Source organism: Osmerus eperlanus, chromosome 13 (genome assembly GCF_963692335.1).
Source record: "Osmerus eperlanus chromosome 13, fOsmEpe2.1, whole genome shotgun sequence".
In the NCBI taxonomy this organism is placed as follows: Eukaryota; Metazoa; Chordata; class Actinopteri; order Osmeriformes; family Osmeridae; genus Osmerus; species Osmerus eperlanus.
Genome location: NC_085030.1, coordinates 7,570,077 through 7,595,358, shown reverse-complemented (window position 1 = coordinate 7,595,358; position 25,282 = coordinate 7,570,077). Strand labels below are relative to the sequence as shown.

General features: G+C 43.9%; 1 protein-coding gene across 2 annotated transcripts in view; it reads right to left on the bottom strand.

Moving 5' to 3' along the window:
- Positions 1–25,282, bottom strand: part of diaph2 (diaphanous-related formin 2) — a 328,038-nt gene that overhangs the window by 276,912 nt on the left and 25,844 nt on the right. The window lies entirely within an intron of this gene.

Genomic DNA, 25,282 nt, shown 5'->3' with positions numbered 1-25,282 from the left:
AGATGGTAAAAGACAGAGAGGACGAGGCGGAGACTGGAGTGAAAGAGCGAGGAGTGAAAGGAGGACGACAAAAAAGAGGGATGAGAGAGGGCCGAAAGTGGAATGGAGAGAAATAAGAGAGGAGGGATAGACCAGAAAGAGGAGGAGAGCGAGCGTTCCCTCACAAACCTATAATACCCCAGCTCTGTAACTCGAGCAGACATTACAGCACTGGAATCTTCGTTAATCAGCTTTCCGCACCGCTGTGCTCGGAATCTCTTGGAACAATGTGTAGAACATTCCAACACCAAAGGGAAGGGCTGTAATTTTCTGCGGAGCAATGAGAACTTACAAGTAATGGCTTTATCTCCCAGGACCGGCCATGATTGATACACACTGCTTAAATCTGCTTAGTTCCCTCTGACAGAATCTAATAAAGACAGGTCAGGCGTTTTTCATATTCCTTTTTCCCCTCTTAATTCTCTGACACTTGTCTAATGGCATTGCAGAGTCGCCGCTCCTAATTGTATTGGCTGGCGTACCAAGTGCTTTAATCCCTCTGCTTATCACACACACTGCTCACCCTTAAACACCACACTCCTCAGCATCTACAGGCAGGGCTACCAGTGTGATGGTAGTGTTGGCAGCAGCATGACTAGAATCAGTCGTGCTTATTGCAAACATGCCATAGACGGGCAACTCTGAGAAGGAGGTGGGACTTAAGGGCAGATCCTAGATCAGTTCCTCCCTCACAACTCTTAAAAACCTCAAAAGTTGTAAGATAGGAATTACTTCTGTGCAATGCTTGTACACACACACAAACATATGTACAGTTGGGATGCAAAAACAGTTTTTATTTCCCTTACGTACTGTACAATGTACTAGAATGGTTAGAATGGATAGCTACAGGGTTTGAGGATTGTGTACCTCTGGCTAGAGCGCTTGAGTTACTGCACTCTACCTTTGCAGTGTAAATCACATGAGATTCATAGTACACGGTTTCAACTTTTATTTGGACTTCAAGTCCTGTTTGAGCTTACAATTTCACACACAGCTCCAAGAGGTCTCTAAAGACGATAAATGTTCACGGAAACAGTGCCAAAAACCACAAATATTGTTTATAACAACCATTATCTTAACTGTTTCCTTCTATGAAAAAAAGTGAATAAAAGGTTGACATTGTCACCGCCAGAGACAGCGGGAGAGAAGGTGGGCAGCTCCAGAGACAAGTTCAGACGTGACTCTACATGAATTGTTCTAAGGAAGTAATTAGTATCTTTTTCTTCAGTGTTGATTCAATACAGCTCGTATTAAGATCTGCCACTAAAATGAGAACCAATTTAAACACTGGAACCATCCAGACATAATGTATTTAAAAAGAGATAAAAAGAGATGTGATTCTTATTATCTAATTAATCCTACCCTTACCCCAAGGTTATTTAATTTGTTGAAAGATCATTAACAAGTCCGCATCGGGGCAAATAAAATAATGAGGATCTTAATTTGCTCCAATTCAGGAATGGAAGGCAATAAACACCAACTGGCAATATCAGGCCCTTCTGACGAGCAAGCCGGCTTACGAAATTAGGCAAACACTAATAACAGAGAACTTTGGCAACTTAATAGCTCTGACAGCAGTGACAATAATTTACACGTTGTGCCCACATGACGCCCCATAAACAGAGAAACAAAACATTAACTTATCAGGATAAAATGATGGCTATTTAAGTGACTGAAACATGGGGCGATGAAATTGTTTTTTGCCATGCTGCTTGCAAAGTCTATGACACTGCTCAAAACTGTCAACAGCCAGTTCATCAAACTAATATTAAGTAGAAAAGTTGAGGAGTATTTCAAGAAGGTAATATCTGGATTATACTAAGAGCTGTCAAGGTGACCTTCTGGGTTGAGAGAGTACAGTGTGTCGGTAAAGTGTTACGCAATGCTGTAGGCTTTGGTTTTTCTCCAGGATAGCACATGTTTGTAATCTATTACCAATTTCCCAGATATGCATTCATCATCTGCTATGCTGGCCAACTTGTTAGCAAGTTCACTCAACACATTGTATCAATCAGCTTGGGAAAGATAATGCAAGCGGAAAACATTCCTTTCCCACCATGGTTTCTGGTATTATGACCAGAACACCCAGACCACGCATCACTCCCAAGCAAATGTAGCATAGTAAGCATAGCACCAAATCTGTTTCTTAAAAAATCTCTGTCACTTTAATTAATTCCTCCGCTTCCCGAAACCAGCCCTAGATCGATAAGCAGGGAGAAGCTGTTGAGTGATGCCAAGGATACCAGTATGATAATTTGTAATATTAAGTTCCACTTTATCTGCAAATGCCACAAGACCTGGGACTGGGATCATCTATATTCCTCAGGCAGAATCACAAGATTCATGTTTTCAAATAAAACCCTGCTTCACTCCAGCCCTAGTCTGATCCCTTGGAATAATATGAATAAATATTCAAGAGACTATTTATTAATTTATTAAGACTATTTATCAAGAGAAAAAATACCACTGTAGATTGTTCACTGTAAATAAATAAATGAATAAAACAATAGACAATCATGTGAACCAGAAAAAAATTGCAACTCAGTCTTATACTAAGTAGCTACCAGAATTAATAGATGCAGATAATCCTAACCAGAAGTTGGGCAGTTTTGTTATTTTTTATTAAACTCTTGCTCCCCTGTGTCTATTTGCTTCAAAGCTCTAATGGCTGGCAGCAGTATGCCTGTCCAGCATATTAAAAAAGCCTCATTTACTGTTTGCATTACTGCAGGGAATATTAAATTCACTTTTTGATAATGAAGTAAAGCTTTCGAGAACTGAATTTTTCTGAAATAAAAGTCTTACTTTTCTCCTTCTTTCCCCACATCCCGTACTCTCGAACCCAAACAGCCAGGATCCTACTTAGAGTCTCTGAACGCAGCATGGTACAAGCTGCATACCCGGGGCTTCCCTTAGCTTTTGTGTACAAAACGAATACATCTAAAATGCCTGCTCTTTTCTCCCCATGCTGGGGATTACACCTCTATAGGAACCATGGTTTTCCATGGAGAGAGAAGACCACCATGGAAATGGAACCCTGGCAAGCTACATCCACTCAGACTGGGAGGAAGACAAAAAGCTGTTGGAGCAGCTGATTTCTTGTTATAGACAGACACTATTGGGAGGCTTAACCTGCATCTCCACCTTTTTTTTTTCTCATTCCTCTTAGACCAGCGGAATGCCACGGTTTACATTAGAGGACGTCCAGCATGATTGTTTTACAAAGGTCATGGGTCTATGCAGAAAATGCAGTGTGTTCAGATAAGGTCTACTGGGAGGGAAAGGTACGCGTCATGGTCCAGAGAAGACTGGTTCACCTGAAGACAACATGTCGATTTTTCTGTGTGAGACTTATTGTGCCATCCCAGAGCAAGCAAATCCTGTGCCAGTCTTTTCTCCATTGACTGTGTGAAGACTGCCAGTGCAAACAGACAGGCAGTGTGTGTGTGTTTTGCATAAGTGTGTATATGTGTGTGAGGGTACGTGTGTATTTATGTAAGTGTGTTATTGAGTCTGTGTGTATGCATGTGTGACCATGTGTGTGTGAGTGAGTGTGTGTGCATTACAACAGCAGCTCACAGTAGCAGCAGCCAAACTGACACTGAGCCAGATGTGGCACGTCTGATAACTACTGATAACTACTGCGCAACAGAGAGGAAACTCAGACAGAACACACACAAACTGACGTACGGCACATATATGTATGTATAGATATACTGTATATATATATATATAGATATATACATCTATATATATATATATATATACTGTATACACACACAATTGTTGATATCAACAATTAACATTTTCACGTGTGAAAATGTGTTGATTTCAATAATTAATATTTAGACTAGTCAAACTGTAGTTGTGGATATCATTCATTTGAATGATAGTCAAAATTACATTATGGTTATGTTGACTTGGAATTACAACATGTAAAAATTGTATTGTAGATATCTGAGATGAAGTTTGAATAGGAGTCAATGGAATAGTTGACTAGTTGCAATTAAGCTACAAATATCTACTATAAAGATTTCCATGTGAGATAATTGCATTGTTGATATCAAGAATGAACATTGTGACTAGTGAGAAATGAATTGTAAATATCTATAAATATAATTGCTACTAATCAACATTACATTATGGATATGTCGACTTGGAATTACAACATGTCCAAATTGAATTGTAGATATCTACAATTCCTATTTACCGCTACTGATGAAATGTTCAAACGACTTGCCATACACCTCCAGCCATAGGTAGGGCACGTGCTCTCTGTGTGAGGCCCAGCCAAGCAGCTCTTAGGCGGGCATGTGGGAGTAATAGAGCCTCTTCTTCTCCGCTCACATGTGTTTACACTGTGATATAGGCTCTGACGGGAATAAGCTGCGTAAAGCGCGGCAGGGGGCATTCAGATGCAAACATGATGTGTGTGCGAGCGGAGCAAACATGTTGCTTGGCAGGAGTAACACCCGTGTAAAGTGATGCGAGGACATGTGTAGCGGGAGCACGTGCCTCAGACTGTTATTGAAAATGTACATCTTAAGAGTCGTTTCGGAACGCCAGAGAACATTGCTGAGAGCGGCGCGCATTCACTCTGAGGAAGAAGAAGAAACGGCATGGGTCCTCACCTCCAAACTCTTGAAAGGATGTCAGACTCATACGCAGACAGATATGCAAGGTTGAAGTTGTAACCCTTCCCCCCCCTCTCTCTCTTTCTCCCTCTTTCTCCCTCTTTCTCCCTCTTTCTCCCTCTTTCTCCCTCTGTGAGCGGTATGACACCTGCCTCTGTAGCGGCAGCGTACTCCGGCTCCTCTCTTTAAACACTGATGCGTGGCCTCTTCGCTCACTACCACTTAACAACTTCAAGGTGACGGTGCGGAGGAGTGTTAACTCTACAAAGTACATGAGTCTGAGACAGAGCATGAAGAAAGCCTTAGTGTGTGTGGAGGTTGGGGGGGGGGGGGGGGATTGGAAGTCTTTTTTGGGGAGGTGGCTTGACAGTCATGAGAAGCACACCTTCTGAGGTGTCAAAAGACGACTCGGCTGATGAAGGGGGAAGGGGTGTGTGTGTGTGTGTGTGGGGGGGGGGGGCAGACGAGGGGAGTGGGGCGTGCAGGCGGGGGGGTTGACTACACATCTGAGACAGTGGCGAGGCTCCTGACTGGGTGAGAATCAAGGCGGAGCTGTGCTGAACCTTGTTCCACCGTGGAAGTCAGGAGAGCTCAAACACAAGCAACGGCTAGATGTTTCGGTGGCAGCTGAAGACTTATGAGAGTGTGTGTGTGTGTGTGTATATATGTGTGGGTGTTGTGTGTATATGTACGCGTGTGTGTGTGTGACTGTGTGTGTGCAAAACAGAACAACAAAGGAAAGGCAAGCAGCGTGTGTGACTGAGTGCCGTGTACGTGCGTGGGCAGGATGAACATATGAGAGGCCGTATAGGCCATAATTCATACTTGGTCTCACATACATGCCATGACCTCACATATATACCATTATACTCTCACATATATACCATTATACTCTCACGTATATACCATTATACTCTCACATATACACCATTATACTCTCACATACACGCCATGACCTCACATATATACCATTATACTTTCACATATATACCATTATTCTCTCACATATACACCATTATACTCTCACATATATACCATTATACTCTCACATATTTACCATTATACTCTCACATACATACCATTATACTCTCACATATACACTATTATACACTCACATATACACCATTATACTCTCACATATACACCATTATACTCTCACATATACACCATTATACTCTCACATATACACCATTATACTCTCACATATACACCATTATACTCTTGCACATAAACTGGCATACTCTCTTACACACACAAAAATACCGTCTTATATGCACCATCATAATAAAGTATGACAATATATGTCAGAGACAAATAGTATGTGTGAAACAGAAAGTTATTATATGTAAGAGAATAACAGGATGTGTAAGAGAGAATACTTATCTATGTGAGAGAGAATACTTGTCTATGTGAGAGAGAATACTTGTGTATGTGAGAGAGAATACTTGTCTATGTGAGAGAGAATACTTGTCTATGTGAGAGAGAATACTTGTCTATGTGAGAGAGAATACTTGTCTATGTGAGAGAGTTTGATTGAAACGGAAGGCAGTTTGATTGAAAAGGAAGTAGTACTGAATTCTCAGTTCCTGATTGGCTTACACATGAAGAAGGATTTGGGGTAGATGTAGCTAACGCCCACCTGCCCTATCAAGACGAGACTGAGTGACATGATAAGATGGCAGAGAGTGGGCGGCTTAATGAAGCCATTGGACTCATTAATAACATTTTATTAACATTTTATTAACATTTTATACTCCAAATGCTGCGGCGTTATTGTAGGGAGGACAGACCCGTTCCTGAAATACGTTTTTACAGTTATTCCTGGGGAAATTATGGAATTAAATTACATATTAACTATACTAAAATACTTGTGCACAATAATATTTGCTAAATGTAGACGTTTTTAAAGGTTTTTAATTTGACCTCGAAGCCTTTTGTGAAAATGATGCTAGTTTCACGACAGCGACTTTGGATGTATACTAGGCTACTTTAACATGTTAGCTGATTAGCCAGTACGAGTGAGATATGTATACAGTCACATTAACAAACCTCTTCTTTGTAAACTTAAATACGATGGGAACACATCACATTAACAATTCCAAAACGCACCACACGCCAAACAATTTTTTTTGTCAAGCGTCTCTAAACTCAGATTCCGAGTCGGATCCATGAAGCTTTCGTTGCAGTGAATGGGTGCGGGCACTCATCGGGCATAGGGGCCTACACTCAAATAGGATCTTAAAAGTCCCAACTGGAAAATGTTGTGAACAGATTGACATCAAGTTCAGTTTGTGGCATTGAAGTTTGGGTTAATAGCCAAGGGTGTAAAGACCACTCGGCTAATTAAAGACGTCAACGGTTAAAACCCCAGTGCCACGGGACGGTATTCACACAGGCATTGGCTTTAATTTAAATGATAGTTTGTTTCATCAATTGAAAAACTGATCTAGGACTTTTGACTCAAGTAGTGGGGGTCGGTATAGCTTCCTAAACAACTATGGAATTCTACATTTGAGTTTTTTAGTGGATTTGCTTGAATCGTTGTCAGAAATGTTGGAATCAAAGACGACAGCCATCCACAGTGGCTATTTCTAACGCTAACGATGAAATGCGCCGGCTCTTCAGACCTGGATCAGGTGCATTACGGAGCGGCAGCAGCACTCTGTCAGGAGTCTTAACCGAAATACTGCAGAGTTTGATATTGGGATTGCGCCATCACTTGGCTGGCATTAAGACGAGCTCCTGACAGAGTGCTGCTGCCGCTCCTTGATGCACCTGATCCAGGTCTGAAGAGCCGGCGCATTTCATTGTCAACGTTAGCGTTAGAAACAGCCCCCGCGTATGGCTGTCGTCCTTGATACAACATTTCTGACAATGACGCCTTAGGATTTGGAGTATGCAAAATGTTATTGATGAATCCATCTTGTCATGTCACTCAGTCTCGTCTTGATAGGGAAGGTGGGCGTTAGCTACATCTACCCCAAATCCTTCTTCATGTGTAAGCCAATCAGGAACTGAGAATTCAGTACTACTTCCTTTTCAATCAAACTGCCTTCCGTTTCAATCAAACTCTCTCACAAAGACAAGTATTCTCTCTCATATAGACAAGTATTCTCTCTCACATAGACAAGTATTCTCTCTCACATAGACAAGTATTCTCTCTCACATAGACAAGTATTCTCTCTCATATAGACAAGTATTCTCTCTCACATAGACAAGTATTCTCTCTCACATAGACAAGTATTCTCTCTCACATAGACAAGTATTCTCTCTCACATAAACAAGTATTCTCTCTCACATAGACAAGTATTCTCTCTCACATAGATAAGTATTCTCTCTTACACATCCTGTTATTCTCTTGCATATAGTAACATTCTGTTTCACACATACTATTTGTCTCTTACATATATTGTCATACTTTAGTATGATGGTGAATATAAGACGGTATTTTTTTGTGTGTAAGAGAGTATGCCAGTTTATGTGCAAGAGTATAATGGTTTATATGTGAGAGTATAATGATGTATATGTGAGAGTATAATGGTGTATATGTGAGAGTATAATGGTGTATATGTGAGAGTATAATGGTATATATGTGAGAGTATAATGGTATATATGTGAGAGTATAATGGTATATATGTGAGAGTATAATGGTGTATATGTGAGAGTATAATGGTATATATGTGAAAGTATAATGGTATATACGTGAGAGTATAATGGTATATATGTGAGAGTATAATGGTATATATGTGAGAGTATAATGGTGTATATGTGAGAGTATAATGGTATATATGTGAGAGTATAATGGTATATATGTGAGGTCATGGCGTGTATGTGAAATCAAGTATGAATTAAGGCCTATACGGCCTCTCATATGAACAGGCTCATAGGTATGGCACGATGGTGTGCAAGTGGGAGAAAAGTACACACCATCTGCCAGCGTGCGCTGAGGAAATGAATTACGTACCACGCACTTAATCACTGCGCCTCTTGATAAAATGCCAATAGAGTAATGATTAACAGTAATAGAAATGTAAGACCATTCCTGAAGTTGGCCCGTAAAATCAATGCACGGTCTAGCCCCGTCTGGGACTGCATAGAAAACTGCTGCAGAGCAATCAATCCCTCTTAGGTTTTGTGAATCTAGTCTGGTGGCTTTGACCTGAGGAAGGTAGCCAGGGGCCTCAGCTTAGGCACTGGGGAGCCACCAGAAGACAAAGCCTCGTCAATAGGAGCTCGTTTTCCATCAACTTTGTTCCTTAATCACCAAGGTCTTAATAGGCCTTCCTGTCTGACACCCTCTCCCACTCCAATATATCCACACGGTGAGCCGCTCTAAACAAACATACACCTGACTCTCCCTCTCTAGACCCATCCATCTAAGCCTATAGCAAAGGTCTTCATTAAAGATTGTGTGTGGGGAGAGGTTGCTCAGAGTTTGTCCTTATTGACGTGGTCTCCATTGTCTTTCCCACCAATAGGGGAAGACAAAGCCTCCTTCAGTAATTACCTCTACTCCCCTCTCCTTCATGGTCAAGTCACCGCCAACCTCTGCCGTCGCTGAGGCAATTAGCTCAGCAGAGGGAGGAAAGGAGAAATTCCTTTGAAAAGTTCCACTTGAGCAATAATAACAAGCAGCGTTCAAAGACAGCAATGTACCACGAGGAGAAAAATGAGGATCTAAATTTGAGTTGATTTAGATTTGCAGGAAGAAACCTTTGCTCCCTTCTCTGAGTGGAGTTATTGTTGTCTTATTTTGGAATGGTACCCAGTAATTGTGTGTAGGCAAGGAGTAATTTAACTCATTTCAGAGCTTGGCTTCTTGCCCTTTCTATAGGTCAGATCAAACTAGAATCTCAAATAAACGGCTAAAGCATGTGAAATAAAATGATATTTAACTGCTGTGCAGTCTCTCAGAAAGAGGGAAAAAACTAAGAGAGAGAATACAAATTAAAAATAAAACGGACTAAAGTGCATGCTGCCGGATTTGACTGCGTCAACATTGTTGACACACCACAGCACTCTTCAGAACCAAGGAGTAACATACACACACATTCAGTGCCAATCCAGTCAACAGCCAGACAGCAGCAATTACATGTCTTCATTAGGGGAACCCTGCCTTCGGTCTCTCCGTGTGGAGGGATGACCTGAGGGAGAGCATCTTGCCATGTGTCAGTTGGACTAAACGCTCGCTCTCCCCGATGAGATCTTGTCAACCGTGGGAGGTGTTCAAGCACTCCATCCGTGTGACGGGTAAATATTTAGAGCCCCCCCCCCCCACACACACACACACCTCGGCTGTGGCCGTTATTGAAGTTCAGGGGCATCTCAAATCTAGTTTAGATGAGAAAAACTTCCAGAAAAAAGAATGGCTTCATAAGTAGAGGGAAATTAATGATTTCTTTATGCACACGCCAGGATATTTGGCCAATCTGTATTCTCCTTTCTTGTTTGTGTGTAGAGAGGAGGGAGGCACTTAGGGGCATATTCCTGGTCCAATGAGGCTCTTAATATAATCTAAACATATTGTAGCCGAGAGCCTCCACATCTTGGAAACACGTTGATGCAAACTGAGATTTAAAGAGAGTCCTGTAAAATGGATTTCTAATCAGTAAATATGGAATGATGCAATACATCAGCAGGGGTAAGCAAGGGTCAGGTCTGACAAACTCAACTTGACCCTCTCTACAGTCAAATGTTCAGATGCTCTGCATGCTAAACTCTGACATTTGGTATGAACCAACATCGGGAGTCAGATGGCTGAGCAGTGAGGGAGTCGGGATAGTAATCTGAAGGTTGCCAGTTTGATTCCCAGCCGTGCAAAATGACGTTGTGTCCTTGGGCAAGGCACTTCACCCTACTTGCCTCGGGGGGAATGTCCCTGTACTTACTGTAAGTCGCTCTGGATAAGAGCGTCTGCTAAATGACTAAATGTAATATCATTTTCCCACCTGCACACAAACAACCCTTTTAAGACATATATTTACAACTGTTGACATCACACATTTCTCCATAAGTAACCAGAAATGTGCACCCTCCTCCTAATACTTCTCAACATTTGAAGTTGTGCAGGTTTGGGGGCGGGGTTGAGGCACTTGCCAGGCCAGACTTATTTTTGCATATGATTTGGAGGTTTTTTGACTTCATTCACAGCGTGCTTGTCAACCTATCATTTACCCTGAAACTGTCACCTTCCACAAAGTCTGTGGTTGGGAAACTCAATGGCTGGATCTCAGCACGGCGCTGAGTGACAGTTACAAGTCTAATACCACAATTCTCTGCCACTCTCCCCTCTCGGCAGCCAGGACCGCTGTGTCAGCAGGCAGGAAAGCTTCACTGAAAAGTGTGGAACTTTGACACTTCTGACTCTTTGCAAAAGGCTGGATGATCCGAAAGGTAAGTAAAATGGATGTTTCCCCCTAGAAATCAAAAGACAATTTGCCGTATATTAAGTGTGCAACAGACAAATGCGATATTAAGTGGCATTTGATTGTGCTGTCCTAGAGGTGGGAACACTCACACTGAGCTTGCGGATCCCGTTTTTCGATTGAGTCCTAATGAATTCGAGGAATGATAAGCAGTTGCGAGATGAATTAATGATTTGTTTGTGCGTGTGAGAAAGGAGGGGGGGGGGCCTCCATGTCAGAGTGAATTAGCGTGGTATAATAATGTATCATACTAATGTAGGGACTGGAAGGATAGACTGACAGTTGACACATGAGGGTTAGAGGAGAGGAGGATGAGGAGTGGGAGGAAGAGTACGAAGCCCCCCAGGAGTGACAGAGCTCAGAGACTCAGAGGCTGCTATTTATAGAGGCGGGACTGGAGCACCACACATGACAGACGTCAGCTCTGCACCCGCAGTGACTCACACACGCACGCACGCACACACACACACAAACACACAAAGACCCTGCTCTTACGCATCCACTCAGAATTACAAGAGTAGACACACAGTCACTCACTCTCTCTCACACACACACACACACACACACACACACACACACACACACACACACACACACACGATCCAAACACCACAGCCAGGAAGCTTTCCCCAGAGCAGTTGGAGTAGAGAGTGTGGGCCGTACACGTCCTCACACTGATTAGAGGCAACGGCTTGCTCACAGGGAGCCCTTGGCAGCAACCTAACAGGCCCTACACGCATGTATACATCTATAGGCAGCCAGCAAGCAACTCTACTGTAACACTTGGCAGAGCTTTTGACAAGCAGGGGATGTACAGTAGATTCACCTCCACCCATGTTCTGCTGGGCGGCAGCTGGTGATGGCAGCGAAGACAACACTTGGGACTAGATGCCAACAATGGAGACTAATCATTGTAGTAAACAACCAGGGGTGACAACAACTGGAGGAGTGGGAGATGTGGTCCTTGCTCAGGCTTACGAGAGTCAATGTCACTGTAGCCTTGGCAGCCGTAAGATCTGTGGACCGGTTATGTCAACCTAACACAGTGGCATAGCGCATGTGTGTGTGTGTGTATCTATTTGTGGCCTGGAGTGTAGACTTTGTGAAGCAGATTTTCACAACTATTTGAGGCATTAATAATCACTGAGGATTGTTCAATATAAGATGAAGCCACCATTCTTCAATGCACGGCCAGCTGCAGACATATTAATAAAGAAGTCATCTGGTCTAATTTTGCACCAGTCAACTTGTGGCCAAAAGACAAGTGAGAACAGAGCTGGAGCTGACAGCAGCCGTGGGTCCTAATTATGAAAAGTAAAAGAATGATTAAGTTGAGTGTTGTTTAATGGCTTTTAACACATTCATTTTGAAGATGCTTTAGGCACGCATCATGGCTGACTGGCGATTTCTGAGCTTTAACTCACTTTCATACAGGCCTGTAATGAAAGCAGTCTGCGAATGGTCTGATGGGTGAAAATACAAAAACGCACACACGCACGAATGCACACACACACACGCACGGGAAACAGACACGCACGCATGAAGGCAAAGCAAAACCACAAAGACACTCACCACAAAAGCTCCATGACATTGAAACAGAGTTTCAATTGTTCCAGCCAATTTACGAATCCCAACGTTTTATCTTCTTACAGTATACAGTTTGCGGAACAAGTGTTAATGAATAGCATAGCTCTTTTTCATACAACTGAATGGAAGGATGATCATATTTACTGTCATTAACAATAGCACAAGGACAAAAAATCCTGCTGGATTGAAGTAAAGACAAAAGATATAGTCTATATTATTCTATATGTCTTTATTGGGAAAGTACACCGCAGGTCATATCACCCGTCTTCTCACCTGTCCCTGTGTGAGCAAACACAATAGGGCTGGTACATAAGAAGGACACAATGGAAGAGGGACAGAGAAGGAGCCGGGGGAGGGGGGGGGCTGAACTGAAGTTAAGTCCACATTACTTCTGCTGTGTGGAAAAGAGCTAGCAATCGTGCTGTGTGAGCAAAGGAGCTGTGTCCTTGAGCATTGGTACAGTAATCCCCGTTCTACAGAGAACTAGTGCCTACTACCTGCTGTTAAACTGCATAAGTTCCCTTTTTGCTGTGAAAAAAGTATGCCATAGAATAGTTAATAATTAAAATGTGTGTGGCCATTTTTTCTGTAGATGGGGCAGGGTGTGTAGGCGTTTAGCCAATAAGCTTTGTCAGCACTGTGTCACTTGACTTCCTCAGGTGTCTGCCCAATAAGAGCGCCCGATGCTAATTCCTTGGCAAGCATCTGGAAATGCAGGTGTGTGAGATCTGGGGTCTGTGTTGATTTACTGTTCTGGGCACCGGCGAGATGCCCGTCTGCGGATGCCAATTACATGTGGGGTTGAGGTAGGTAAGAAGCTTAGAGCTTCAGACTGATCCACCTGGCTGGCTTTCCTGCCAGTCTCCAGGCCCCCCCCCCCGTGCCCTCATTACCTTCCCTCCTCTCCCCTTCCCCAACCAGCCCAGGGCAGGCCAATGCACACACAGATGGCACTCGAGCAAGGCTGGGGCTACGCTGGAAGGCCCACACCTGTGTGAGGCTCCCGTCAGTCTCTTGTAGAGTTCTGCGCCTCAGCCTTTCGTATGCGCTCCTTTATGGGAGACTTCTGATGAATAGACCAGTGAAGGAGAGACTTTAGAAGGATCTTGATAGAGCTGGAGTCACTGAGGAGACAGTGTGTGTGATCTTGTCTCGGCAGGCCTCGCTGCCACCTGGCCTGAGCCCTGTGTTCGAGGCAGATAAACCGCCAGACTCTTCATGATCTTCTGTAATTAGTCAGCTAAGAGTTTCTATATGCTGAGCATTGTAGAGGAGGAGGATGAGTGAAGTGCCTTGGGAAAGTCCCTCTCTTCAAACACATGGCCCTGTCCCTAACTAAACATAACGTCATCATTCTCCTGCAAGATATCCTGACTGCTTACAACATCACTTGCAAATCAGTTGCGAGTTACATCACAACGCTACCAGATGCAATTATTTAACAATAGCCCTCAAATAGCTTTTTATTGATTTTATACATGACAAATCTGAATTGTAATGTGCGTGTGTGCGCACACATGAGTGTTTTGTGAGGAAACAGACTAGGATCTTCCAAGCGTGCGTAATTTTCCAGCCCGTAATGCCTGGTGAGGCTCCTGTGCCTCTGAAACTTGTATGGTCTGTCCATGTTGTAATGAAGCCTGGGGTTTACTCCTCAGTGTATCAATCAGTGTGGCAGAGTTTGGAAGATGCATGGAAAGCGGCAGGGCGCATCAGCACTTTCGAAAGCGTAAGGGTCAGCAGAAACTTCCTGGGCCCTCCGTGCACCAGCGACAGCCTACCAACAGAATCTGGCCATCTGTTTAGTATTTACATCTATTTTTCCATATCTGAACAAAAAGGGAGAGGGGATCCGATGGAACTCTCTGGTGGGAAGCTGCATCCATGAATAAGATAAGAGGCCACCAGTAATTACATTTGGGGGGTTTAAATAATTATTGTAGAGAGAACTTACTGGTGGAATTTGGACTTTTAGAGGGTTTAAAATATTTGCATTCTTATTCTTTATTTAAATGATTCCCTTCAGTAAATTATGACAATATGCTGCAGTAACTCAAATCAACTAATGTTTGCATACTGTAGAGATGGTGTTCTCTATACACAAATCTCTAAATCCACAATGTTTTATCTGCTTTTGAAACATTTTATAACTCGACACTTAGTCGAGTTATAAAATGTTAGTTTCCACTAAGTCCTTGATAGTTCCATTCATAAATCTGAATGGAACTGCCATCAGGATCAACAGGTATTCAGTCCTTGAGACAGCTGAGAAATTAAGCCGATCAAAACTCATGGCCCCCTCTGCTTTTCTTACTAATTATTATTTCGCTGTCGAGTCAAACACCCTGGTTGCCTTTCTTTCCTATGGACAGCCACACAGCACATAATGTCTAACAAATACTTGTGTCATGTGTAACTGTCAAGCTCCAAGTCAGGGAGAAGAGGGCAAAAGGAAACAAAATTACAATGATTAAACTAGTACACTTGAAAAGACTTGTGTTAACCATGCATGGCGAATGGCTCGCACAACCAAAGTGAGGGCATCATCTTTAATCAGTGGGTAATTTATTGACTCCCATTTACACAGCCATAATATGAGTGATCAAGCCCTCCAACCGTAAAATGCAATAACCCAGGGAAGTGTTTTGTGAACAAAGGCAAATAACAAGGCCCACACATCATTATGTTCCCCTCATATCCCATTAGAAAGACTCCAAATGGGGGTTGGGGAGGCGGAGATTGGTGGAGGCCGTGGGGGGGCGAATGCACCTCGGGTTCATGTGATGGTTAAGCGTGTCAAACAAAATGACACTTCCTCACATGCCCATGTTCCATTCAATGGTTGAAATAACTCAAACCACCCCCCCACACCCCCAACACATACAACCACAAAAATACAAACACACAATGACGCAGAACGCCAACAAATGGATATATTAATCGTGCATGGTGTTACAGCTAATGCCTGAGCCTGATGTTGAGTGCAGGAATCTATTCACACCACCACCAGTGCTGTCTTAAATGCACTAAGTATAGATGAAGTCATTACAACCGCCCACAACCATCTTTCTGAAAGGAAACTGGGCCATTTAAGAGGGCATCCTTACAAGAATAGCTCAGAAAGCTACTAAGACCTGGACATGGTATGAACGTTGATTCTTGGCTCACCGGAAGATTATAATTGTTGCTTGTTGGAAGCTAGGCGGAGGGATGGGGAGATGGTGGGAAGGAAGATGGGAAGAGGACAAGAGGCAGGGGGGAGGTGTGCAACATTTCTTTCTTGACAAGAAAACAACAAGTACTTGTCCGTCAAGGGGAATAAAGTTGTGTAATTGGCCGCTTCCCACAAGATAGGCTGGAGTTAATAACAAACTAATGAAAAATTCATTATGCCGTGAATAAAACAATTCATCCAAATACCAGACGACTCGTCTACATTATAATTAAAATGGTGACTCTCTATTTTCATTAAGCTTGCCACTTTTTGGGGGGGCATGGAGTGAAAAAAAAAGATGGAATGATGGAAGTTGCATCACGAGTGTCCGGTATCCAACCGATGCATCAGGGACCTTGTGTAGAGAGGAGAGACGCAACAGGTGCAGAGCTCTGCTGGAATCAGAGAAGCTCTCCACTTCAATTAGTGTGTTGGGAGGCAGGAAGGATGCAGTAGCGCTCTCTGCATTCTTCTCTTCTCTCTGTCTCTCTGTCTCTCTGTCTCTCTGTCTCTCTGTCTCTCTGTCTCTCTGTCTCTCTCTCTCTGTCTGTCTCTCTCTGTCTGTCTCTCTCTCTGTCTCTCTGTGTCTCTCTCTGTGTCTCTCTCTCTGTCTCTCTCTGTGTGTCTCTCTCTGTGTCTCTCTCTCTGTGTCTCTCTCTCTGTGTCTCTCTCTCTGTGTCTCTCTCTCTGTGTCTCTCTCTGTGTGTCTCTCTCTCTGTGTGTCTCTCTCTCTGTGTGTCTCTCTCTCTGTGTGTCTCTCTCTCTGTGTGTCTCTCTCTCTGTGTCTCTCTGTGTCTCTCTCTCTGTGTCTCTCTCTCTGTGTGTCTCTCTCTGTGTGTCTCTCTCTGTGTCTCTCTCTCTGTGTCTCTCTCTCTGTGTCTCTCTCTCTGTGTCTCTCTCTCTGTGTCTCTCTCTCTGTGTCTCTCTGTCAATTTCCTCTCCATCTCTAGCACTGTGTCAGAATATCAGGTTTTTTCGTCTGTCTCTTTATTTGTCGCTCAAGCACAATGTATAAAGAACACTCGACAAGGTCCCATCATAGGTCAATAAAAGCATGGTTCATTGCCATAAATGTCAATACTGTAATGATGCATACACTTCCAGTCATCCTTGCTCTCCGGGACGGACCTCAAGAACCATATTCTATCCAGACAAAGTAACTGAAAACCACCATGAACTCTTCACCTCTGGAAGTTGTATGCACGCTACAAAACAATAAACAAGATGCCTCGTGTCCGCCTGACTTCTCTCGCTGCCTCTACGCCGTTGACAAGTACAAACACGCGGATAGGCAGACATGTGAACGCCACCGCCGAGCTAACGAGCGCACATTGTCAATGCGTCTCCATTCAGCTTCCCCATAAACGTCCTCACTCGCAAACAGCATTAGCATCCGTCTCCAAAATATTGCTCTCCCCTTCCACACGTCCCATCATACCTAACCCGCCAACCCAACATATGGGAGAGAGGAAAGTTGTGGTCGTTTGACCCCTGGGAGCAGGTGGGGTCATGCTAATGCGGACCCATCATCTTCCCAGCGCCATTACGATGATCAATTCCATTCTAATGAGATAACATCTGGAACAAAGGGGTCCTAATAGCAGACAGCTGCTGGCCAACGTGAACTCATTAGTGGAACTATCAGATGCTGACTAATGTGGTGGCTAGTGCGCCAGGCTCCGCCCCCACCCACCTCTTAAACACAATCTACTGAATATTTCATGTGTTCTCTTCCATTAATGATGAGGGACTAATATCAGTAATAGCTGTGAGTGTTTGATGCTCCGGTGAGAGAAATACTACTGTACTGCGTTCAGACTTAGAATGACTAACGGCCATTGAGCAGCAACAAAATTGGTCAATTAAGGAGAAAATCTGCTTCGAGGAAACCTTTCAGTTTATTAAATAAGTTGTAAATCAATCTTCAGAAGGGAGTGGAAGTCATCTGACTTTAATGTAGGAGAGAGAGAGTGTGTGAGAGAAAGCATGAGAAAGAAAATATATAGAATGTGTAGAACCTGTAGTATTGTAGAAATTACTACTATGTTAAGCATTAAACTCTTGATTAAAAAGACTTAATAAAAGCAAGCCTCGTTGAGATTATCCATTAAAACAAGCACAAATCGTGGAACACTGAACTACTTCATCCCACCTTGCAGTCTCAGTAAGCAACAGGCAGACAGATTATTAAAAGACAGGGTAATTAGTAATTAGTGTCCTGTCCTGTACAGTCCCGGCCATGTCTTTGTTAATCGTTAATAAATGTAATTACTCCAGGACAGTTCCAGAGAAGAAAAAAAAGTACTGTGACCATGATGAATGTATTCACTAATAGAAGTAATAGAACGGGGCAAAATCAAAAGCTGTTTTTCTCACAAATGCAAAGTTAATCTACTCTTTGTCAATGCATCTTTTATCTGTCAATAGAGCAGATGTTCCATTTCCTTCATGTTCTGGATGGAATCAGAACTTTACACAACGTCTTAATTCACACTCCTGAAAGCATGGGGTAAGTAACAAGCGCATGAGATTGTTAATTAATTAATATATGAACTCACATCTGGCTCACTTTAACCCTTGGTTTGTCACTATCCTTATCACTGGAACTATTTCACATGATATCTAGCTTCGATTTCCCCCCCAAAATGAATCTTGCCATTTATGGATACAGTATATTTATGGTAGGCTACAAATACAATAAACTGTCTCAGACATTCATTAACATTGCTCCAGTTCCTGGAAATCCAGCCCTTTTGAAAGGCATTCATGTTTAAGTGTGAGGTATCCGAATACCAAAAGACTGCATTAGTATGGGCGTTTGGGGGAACAGGAAGAAATAGCATCAAGTTTGAGTGCAGTCGACACTCTTCAACAACACTTTTCCACAGAGAGTATGACAACGGCAGTATAATAAAAAAAAAAAGCTCCAACTAACAGTAATTGGTTTTAAAATAATAGAATTCATTACAGTTACGGATCTTGTTCAGAACTGCAAACAGGAGGGGAAATATTCACTGGAGACTTGGTCTGAACTGCTTAACTGAAAACCACGGGGAGATGAAAGGCATAATTCAAATGACAATTTTAGAACCCTTAGTTCATTTCTACGAGAGGCTGGGAGATGTTGCCGGGATAATAGCATCAAGATTTCTCTGTTCTTTTGTTCAACTTGCAAGTCTTAGGATGGAACTTTTTTTCTTTTTTTTCTTTCCATTTCTCTGCTTTTGTGAAAGCAAATGCCTAGTCCTGACAGAGACACTGAGGGTGACACACAAACAATAAAAGTGGTAGGTGAGAAGCTAACAAGGACAACATGTCTGGTCTACAATACAAAATAACAAGTGACAGTAATTCTGACCGTAAAGGCTAACATCTAGGCTTCACGTTGCCTTTTTTTAGGGGGGAGCATACACGTCCAAACAGGTACTAGCAGCTAGCTTTACAAAAGACATCATCTCCTAGGACCAATACAGACATAAGGAGACAAGCACGGCCATCTCTCAACATGATTGGATGTCTGTTCACCCGCTGGGTCTATATCCAACATTAAGGACATCACCATTTGGAACACTATACATCCGCCATCAAATAACCCTGAGGCCAATACTCGGTAATTGGGTCCGTTCTAATGGAGCGATTTATACGTTTTACACAAGACGAGGCCAACCCAGAGAAGAAAGACAGAAAGGAGGAGATGGTGGAGATTTTATTTATTTTTTGTCGTTTAAAAAAATATATATATATTCGTATCCATTTGGCACAGACACCTGAAGAAAAACAGGGGCCCACCATATGGTCGCGTTTTAAAAATTGATGTGGCATGCAGGCACTTGAGTGGGTATGATGGTGTTGTTGGTGGCGGTGTGTGGGGTAGGGATTTTCTGCCAGTCTAGTCTAAGGAGACAAAACAACTTGGGCAAACACGGCAGGTACCACATAGCCATGGCTCTGAGTGTGTGGCAACAGGCCTGCCACCCACACAGACAAGCACATCAGACTGGGTGGTTGTGGGGAGAAGGGGGGAGAGAGAACAAACACAGGCAGAGCTCTGAGTGGCACAGCTCCGTGGGGAGGTTGGAAGACTTTAAGAAACAGAGGGATGGAAACACGGAGAAAGAGCGAAGTGCATCGCTATCTATAGTGTATCTCTGGGTCTGGGAGGAGGGAGATTACAACATTGAGATTTGAAGATATGTAGCTGTGGAAGACGAGTATACGGGCCATTAGAGAGATGTGGGGGTGTGTGTGGGGGGGGGGGGGGTGGCAGGAAACATAAACATATCGGGAGTTAAGCAGCTCTGGAAGAGTGAGCAATGTGTTATTAGCAGGAGTGGCATTTCCTTGTCACTATGGCGCCACAATAAATAATTCAGATCTGATGACACTCAATGTCCGGTCAATACGGTGGGCCTGTCGATAGCAGGCGTACGGGGGGGGGGGACTTCTTTGCCATCTGACTTGGTCAGAGTGAAGCGTTGGAAGGAAATGCCAGGAGGACACCGTAGCAGGAGACAGCCAGCTTCAGCTCCGTAGCCAGCTTCAGCTCACTTGTGAGAGTTTTTCAAGTAAAGAAAACAATGATGAATCTGTTCTCTCCCTCTCCCTCTCCCCCTCTCCCCCTCTCTCCCTCCCTCCCTCCCTCCTCGAGCTTCAAATGGAGGCTGGACGTATTGATCAGGAGAAGACAGATCCATTTGAATGCTGTTGAGGCGTTTCACACTTATTCTCCCCTTCAAAGATCAGACTTCTTACAAATGGTATTAGAGGATTCGTCTGTCTGTGTGCGCGCGCGCGTGCGTGCATGTGTGCGTTTGTCCGTACGAGTCCTCTGGGCTAAAAGAAACCCATTAGGTCAGCTCCATGGCAACAAAGCCCTTATGAACTGGACTGAAACAGGATTCCGATGGAATCCTACTGCCACCTAGTGCCTGTAGTTAATACACCCAACAAAAAAAAAACTGTTGCTGCTGCAATCTAACCGCATGGATCTAATGTGAATCAATGACCAATGACAGGGTTTATAGCAATGGGAGTGATACAGCTTCTAAAAGAACATAAAGTTCAGAACCCAGCACAATTGGCAGAGCGGTGGAGCTCTCTAATGACAAACTGGGCCCTGCTCCTTCAACCTAACTACACTGCTAAGTTATGAAGAACGACGGCAGGTTGACACTCCTGCATCTAGAAAAGTCGAAAGCTGCCAGTTGACTGCTGACCTCTGTCTCTTAGTTGCCCTTAGAGGAAAACTGCAAAGCAGATAATAATACAGTCAGTGATCCTGGTCTTGATCATATCACCAATCATTACAGCAGGGAAGGGAGGGGGGGGGGGGGGGGTGCAGGAAGTTGGCGGTTGATGACTCGATACCCGTCCGAGTATGACAGGGGTGTGAAGGTCTGAGGCGGAAAGGAGAGACTGGTTGTTAGTGATATGCTGACTGGGCTTATCGGCCGAGCGAAGGGGGTCTCCCATAGGGGGGGCAGGTTTAGCAACAGAGGGATTAAATAAGATGGTAGCTGGCCATCGACATGGCTCCTTTCACCTGGAGAGAGAGCAGTCCTGTTTTCTGACACCATGTCCTTGTGAACCTGAGAACTGAGTATCACGAAAGGAGAGACAAGGCATTTCCTGGTCCTCCGTAGATGATCACTGTGGTGAAATCAACAGCTGTTTTAAAAGGGGCGCTGATGTCTACAGACTCGCAACACACACACAGAGACGAACACACTTCGGTGACCGCTACCCGTGGTCAAAGGCAAATGCACATATGTTCAGCCGTGCTGGAGTCCTACTGTGTTTGGCATGGGCAGCATAACTCACGGGAAGGGAAAAGTCGCAAAGAGGACATCAAAACACACCCACACACACAGAGACAAACCCACACGAAAAAATCCCGCGCACACACACACACAGCATGACATACCGAGACGCATCACACACTCCACGTCCCCCCCCCCCCCCCCAAAAAAGCACCCATAAACAAAAACAAACAGCTTACTAAATATAAACACTGGATGTGCGGAGTGTGAGAGGGGGGGTTCCGAGCTTTAAAAAGCAAAGAGAGAAATCGTGAGCCCAGGCAACCATAAAACGTCGAGATCCACCCGAATTTCACAGCTGCATGAACAGTTAAAGCAGACACGTTGGGTTGCGATGGGGGATGCACACAGAGAGGCGGGCTGTAAAAATATGCCATAAACTTTATGGAGCCTAATGCAACGCTGCGGGAGAATCCCGCAGAGCCGGCGGAGTCGTGGAGTGTGTGAGAGAGCCGTGGGGGAGGATGTGCCACTGGGAGCGTAGGCTGGGCTCACCCAGCCCCATTACTGGAAGTCCAATATCACACACACACACACCCACGCACTCGCGAGGAAGTGCAAACACACCCAAACATGTACAGATGCACGCAGTCCTCAAACACGCCAGTTACCACACGGATCTCCTTTTGATCTCCCTCACTCCCGTCTCGCGCTCTCGCGCTGTCTGTTTTCCCGGTTTCTCTCTCTCCCTCTCTCCACTCTCTTTCTCTCTTCGCTCTTTCTGTTTCCAGCTCAATATATAACACAGTACTAAGACAATGCAGCCACGTTTTAAAGGGGCATCGCTGGAAATAACACTGACCACACACGCATGCTGACACACGCACGGTAGTGCCACAATCTCTCCTTCAATATGAGCATATGATGCCCACTCTAGCCAGCCTTTCATGTTCCCTTCAAAATAATGATATCCTGCTCTCCTTTTCTGATAGAACGAGGACTGATGTTTCTGTCCCTTTGAAAAGACATAAGTGAGGCATAATGTCATTATGGAGAGAGCGGTGGAGAGAAAAGAAAAGAACCCAAGACCGAGGAAGAGAGAGAGAGACCGAGGAAGAGAGAGAGACCGAGACACACAGAGAGAGAGAGAGAGAGAGAGAGAGAGAGAGAGAGAGAGAGAGAGAGAGAGAGAGAGAGAGAGACACAGAGGAAGAGAGAGCGAGACAGATGCATGCGTCTAGCCCCTCTGGGAGTCTAGCCCCTTTGGGAGTAGGAGTGGTGAGGTCGGGGATCGTGGGTCACATCATCCACCCCTGGGGAGGCCAGTTCTATATGTGTTCCACCTGACCCCCTTCACCCCCACGGCTCCGTGTACAACACGCCCAACAACCAGGGCCGTCTGGAGGCCCAACCCTCTGAGGAGACGCCCCCGCGGGTGTTTACTGGGGTTTGTGTGGGTGATTCAGCTGCCGACACACAGTGCATGCCATATTCAATGTAGTCTACTCTACAGTGGTGTGGGACCACGCTTAGGATTGCGGGAGCAATTCCTCAGAAACCCATTGTTGGCCTTCCGTGTGAGGACGTTTTCAGTCCCTGTCTAGTTTGAAAGTGGTTGACAGAGGCGTATGAGATAGAGCCTAGGACAATGCACTCTAATGGTCAAAGTGCATTGTGTTCAAATACTCTCTGAAACAGACATAATCCCTCTCAGAGCTCGACAAAGACCGGATCAATCAAATCTCACTTGACATTTGTGAATTAGTACTTTGAGGGAGAGTCATTAAAATTGAATGCAAAAAGGTGTCCGCGTGGCAAGTAAATGTTGAAGTATTCATGAAAAAGCGCTCGGAGAAAGGGGACAAATGAGAATTACCTTTGTATTACTTTCAATCCTCTTGAGCCTTGGGCTACTTGAAATATGACTGATAGTCTAGTCAAAGCACAAACAAAGAAACTAATTCCCTCACACTCAGCATCAAGTATAGTACTGCTCATCCATTAATCAACAACGCAACGGCTTACAAAGTCAAATCAGGCAGCAAACCTTTTTTGTGAACAATTGTGTGTTCGCTGGTCTTAAATGCTACAAACAAAGGACCTGATTAAGGTTTTTGTATTTGACGTGAGGTTGTGTGTGGGATCTACGGCCTCAGCTTAAAGGTTTGGGAAACAGCATCTGCAGTATCCTGGTTCTTCACTTCCCGCTTCGCCCAGTCCTGGACCTGCCAGAGGATAGCTGAGACCAGGGGATGCGTCCAGCTTACACTGAATCAATTGAATTATCTGCCATATCTTCAGAAAGTTAGATATTTCATCCTAATATAATATCCAGGATGCATTAAACCCCAAGCAGATACATCCCAATCAAGCTAGTTTCCGCTGCTAACTAAAGTCAATTTCAAAAGAAGTCTGTGGTGACATGTGTCCAGGGGCAAAGGGGACATTCACTATTGATTCATTTTTCATCCCCAGTCTTTTCAAGCACCAAGGACATATTCCACATAAAATCTGCTCCGAGCTCCATACAGTTTAATAGCATGTTTAAAACAAAGGAAAGTCTTTTCTGGTGGATAGTAGAGGGGGATTGAAGGAAGACAGCCTTGATTTAATTCAGATTCCCCAATTTTAAAAAGAGCCCTTCACAGACTCTCGGCAATGGCAGAGGCAAGGATGGCAACCTGGAAGAAAGAGGAAGCTCTCTCTCTCTCTCCGGCTCTCCCTCTCGCTCTCCCTTGCTTTTTCAGTCACACTTTCTCCCTCTTTCTCTCTCTCTTCTCTCCACTCTGCAGAGGCCTTAACCAGGCAGCCACAATGAGCAGGAGTGCATCAGGTGATGATAAACCTTGGAGCGTAAGCGGGGCTGGATACAAAGTTGGCCAATGAAACAAGCCGAGCACTGACTCTGATGCCAAGGTTATTCATCTGCTTGGGAACAGCAGCTTTCCCCCGAGCACACAGACACAAAGACAGGAGAAAACACAACAAAATTATAAATTAAATCTAAGATTAAGTGAGGATTGTTCAAAGTCATGCCTCTGCAAGAACATTGGAACACAAACGCAAAGTGGCAATGACGTGTTGGATGGTGGGATTTGTTCAAGGGAATGAACCCAAAGTTAACTAGACTTCCTCACAAATAAACAATACAATGTCTATCCACAAAATAAAATAAGAAATCTGACCAGAATGTTGTCACACCTTCGAAGTCCATTTCCGTCTAGGTAAATGGATCCAATGCTAAATGCTAGTGCCTGTAATATTCAACCAGCTTCTCTACCCCAATTCCTGTTTAGCTCTGAATCATAGTGTACAGTGAAAAGTATGAAACTGGTGAGTTGACTATATTTATCTTGAGTATGTCTTGTCTAGTTTCAGGGGCAAAATCACCTTGGAGAAAGCTTGTGTTGCATTGTGGTAGGTGAAGAAGAAGAGGATTGAGGGGTAGACTTTGTACATCGACAATAAATAAACACTCAACACCACATTTCACAGGCAAGTGCTGCTACACTTCAGTATATCGTCATCATAAAGTGACACATCACCTGGATACATTAATGAAGTGCTACCATTCTACTTCCTGTCAGGGGGGGAGTACAGTGCAATGCTGTGACCTAGCAGCAA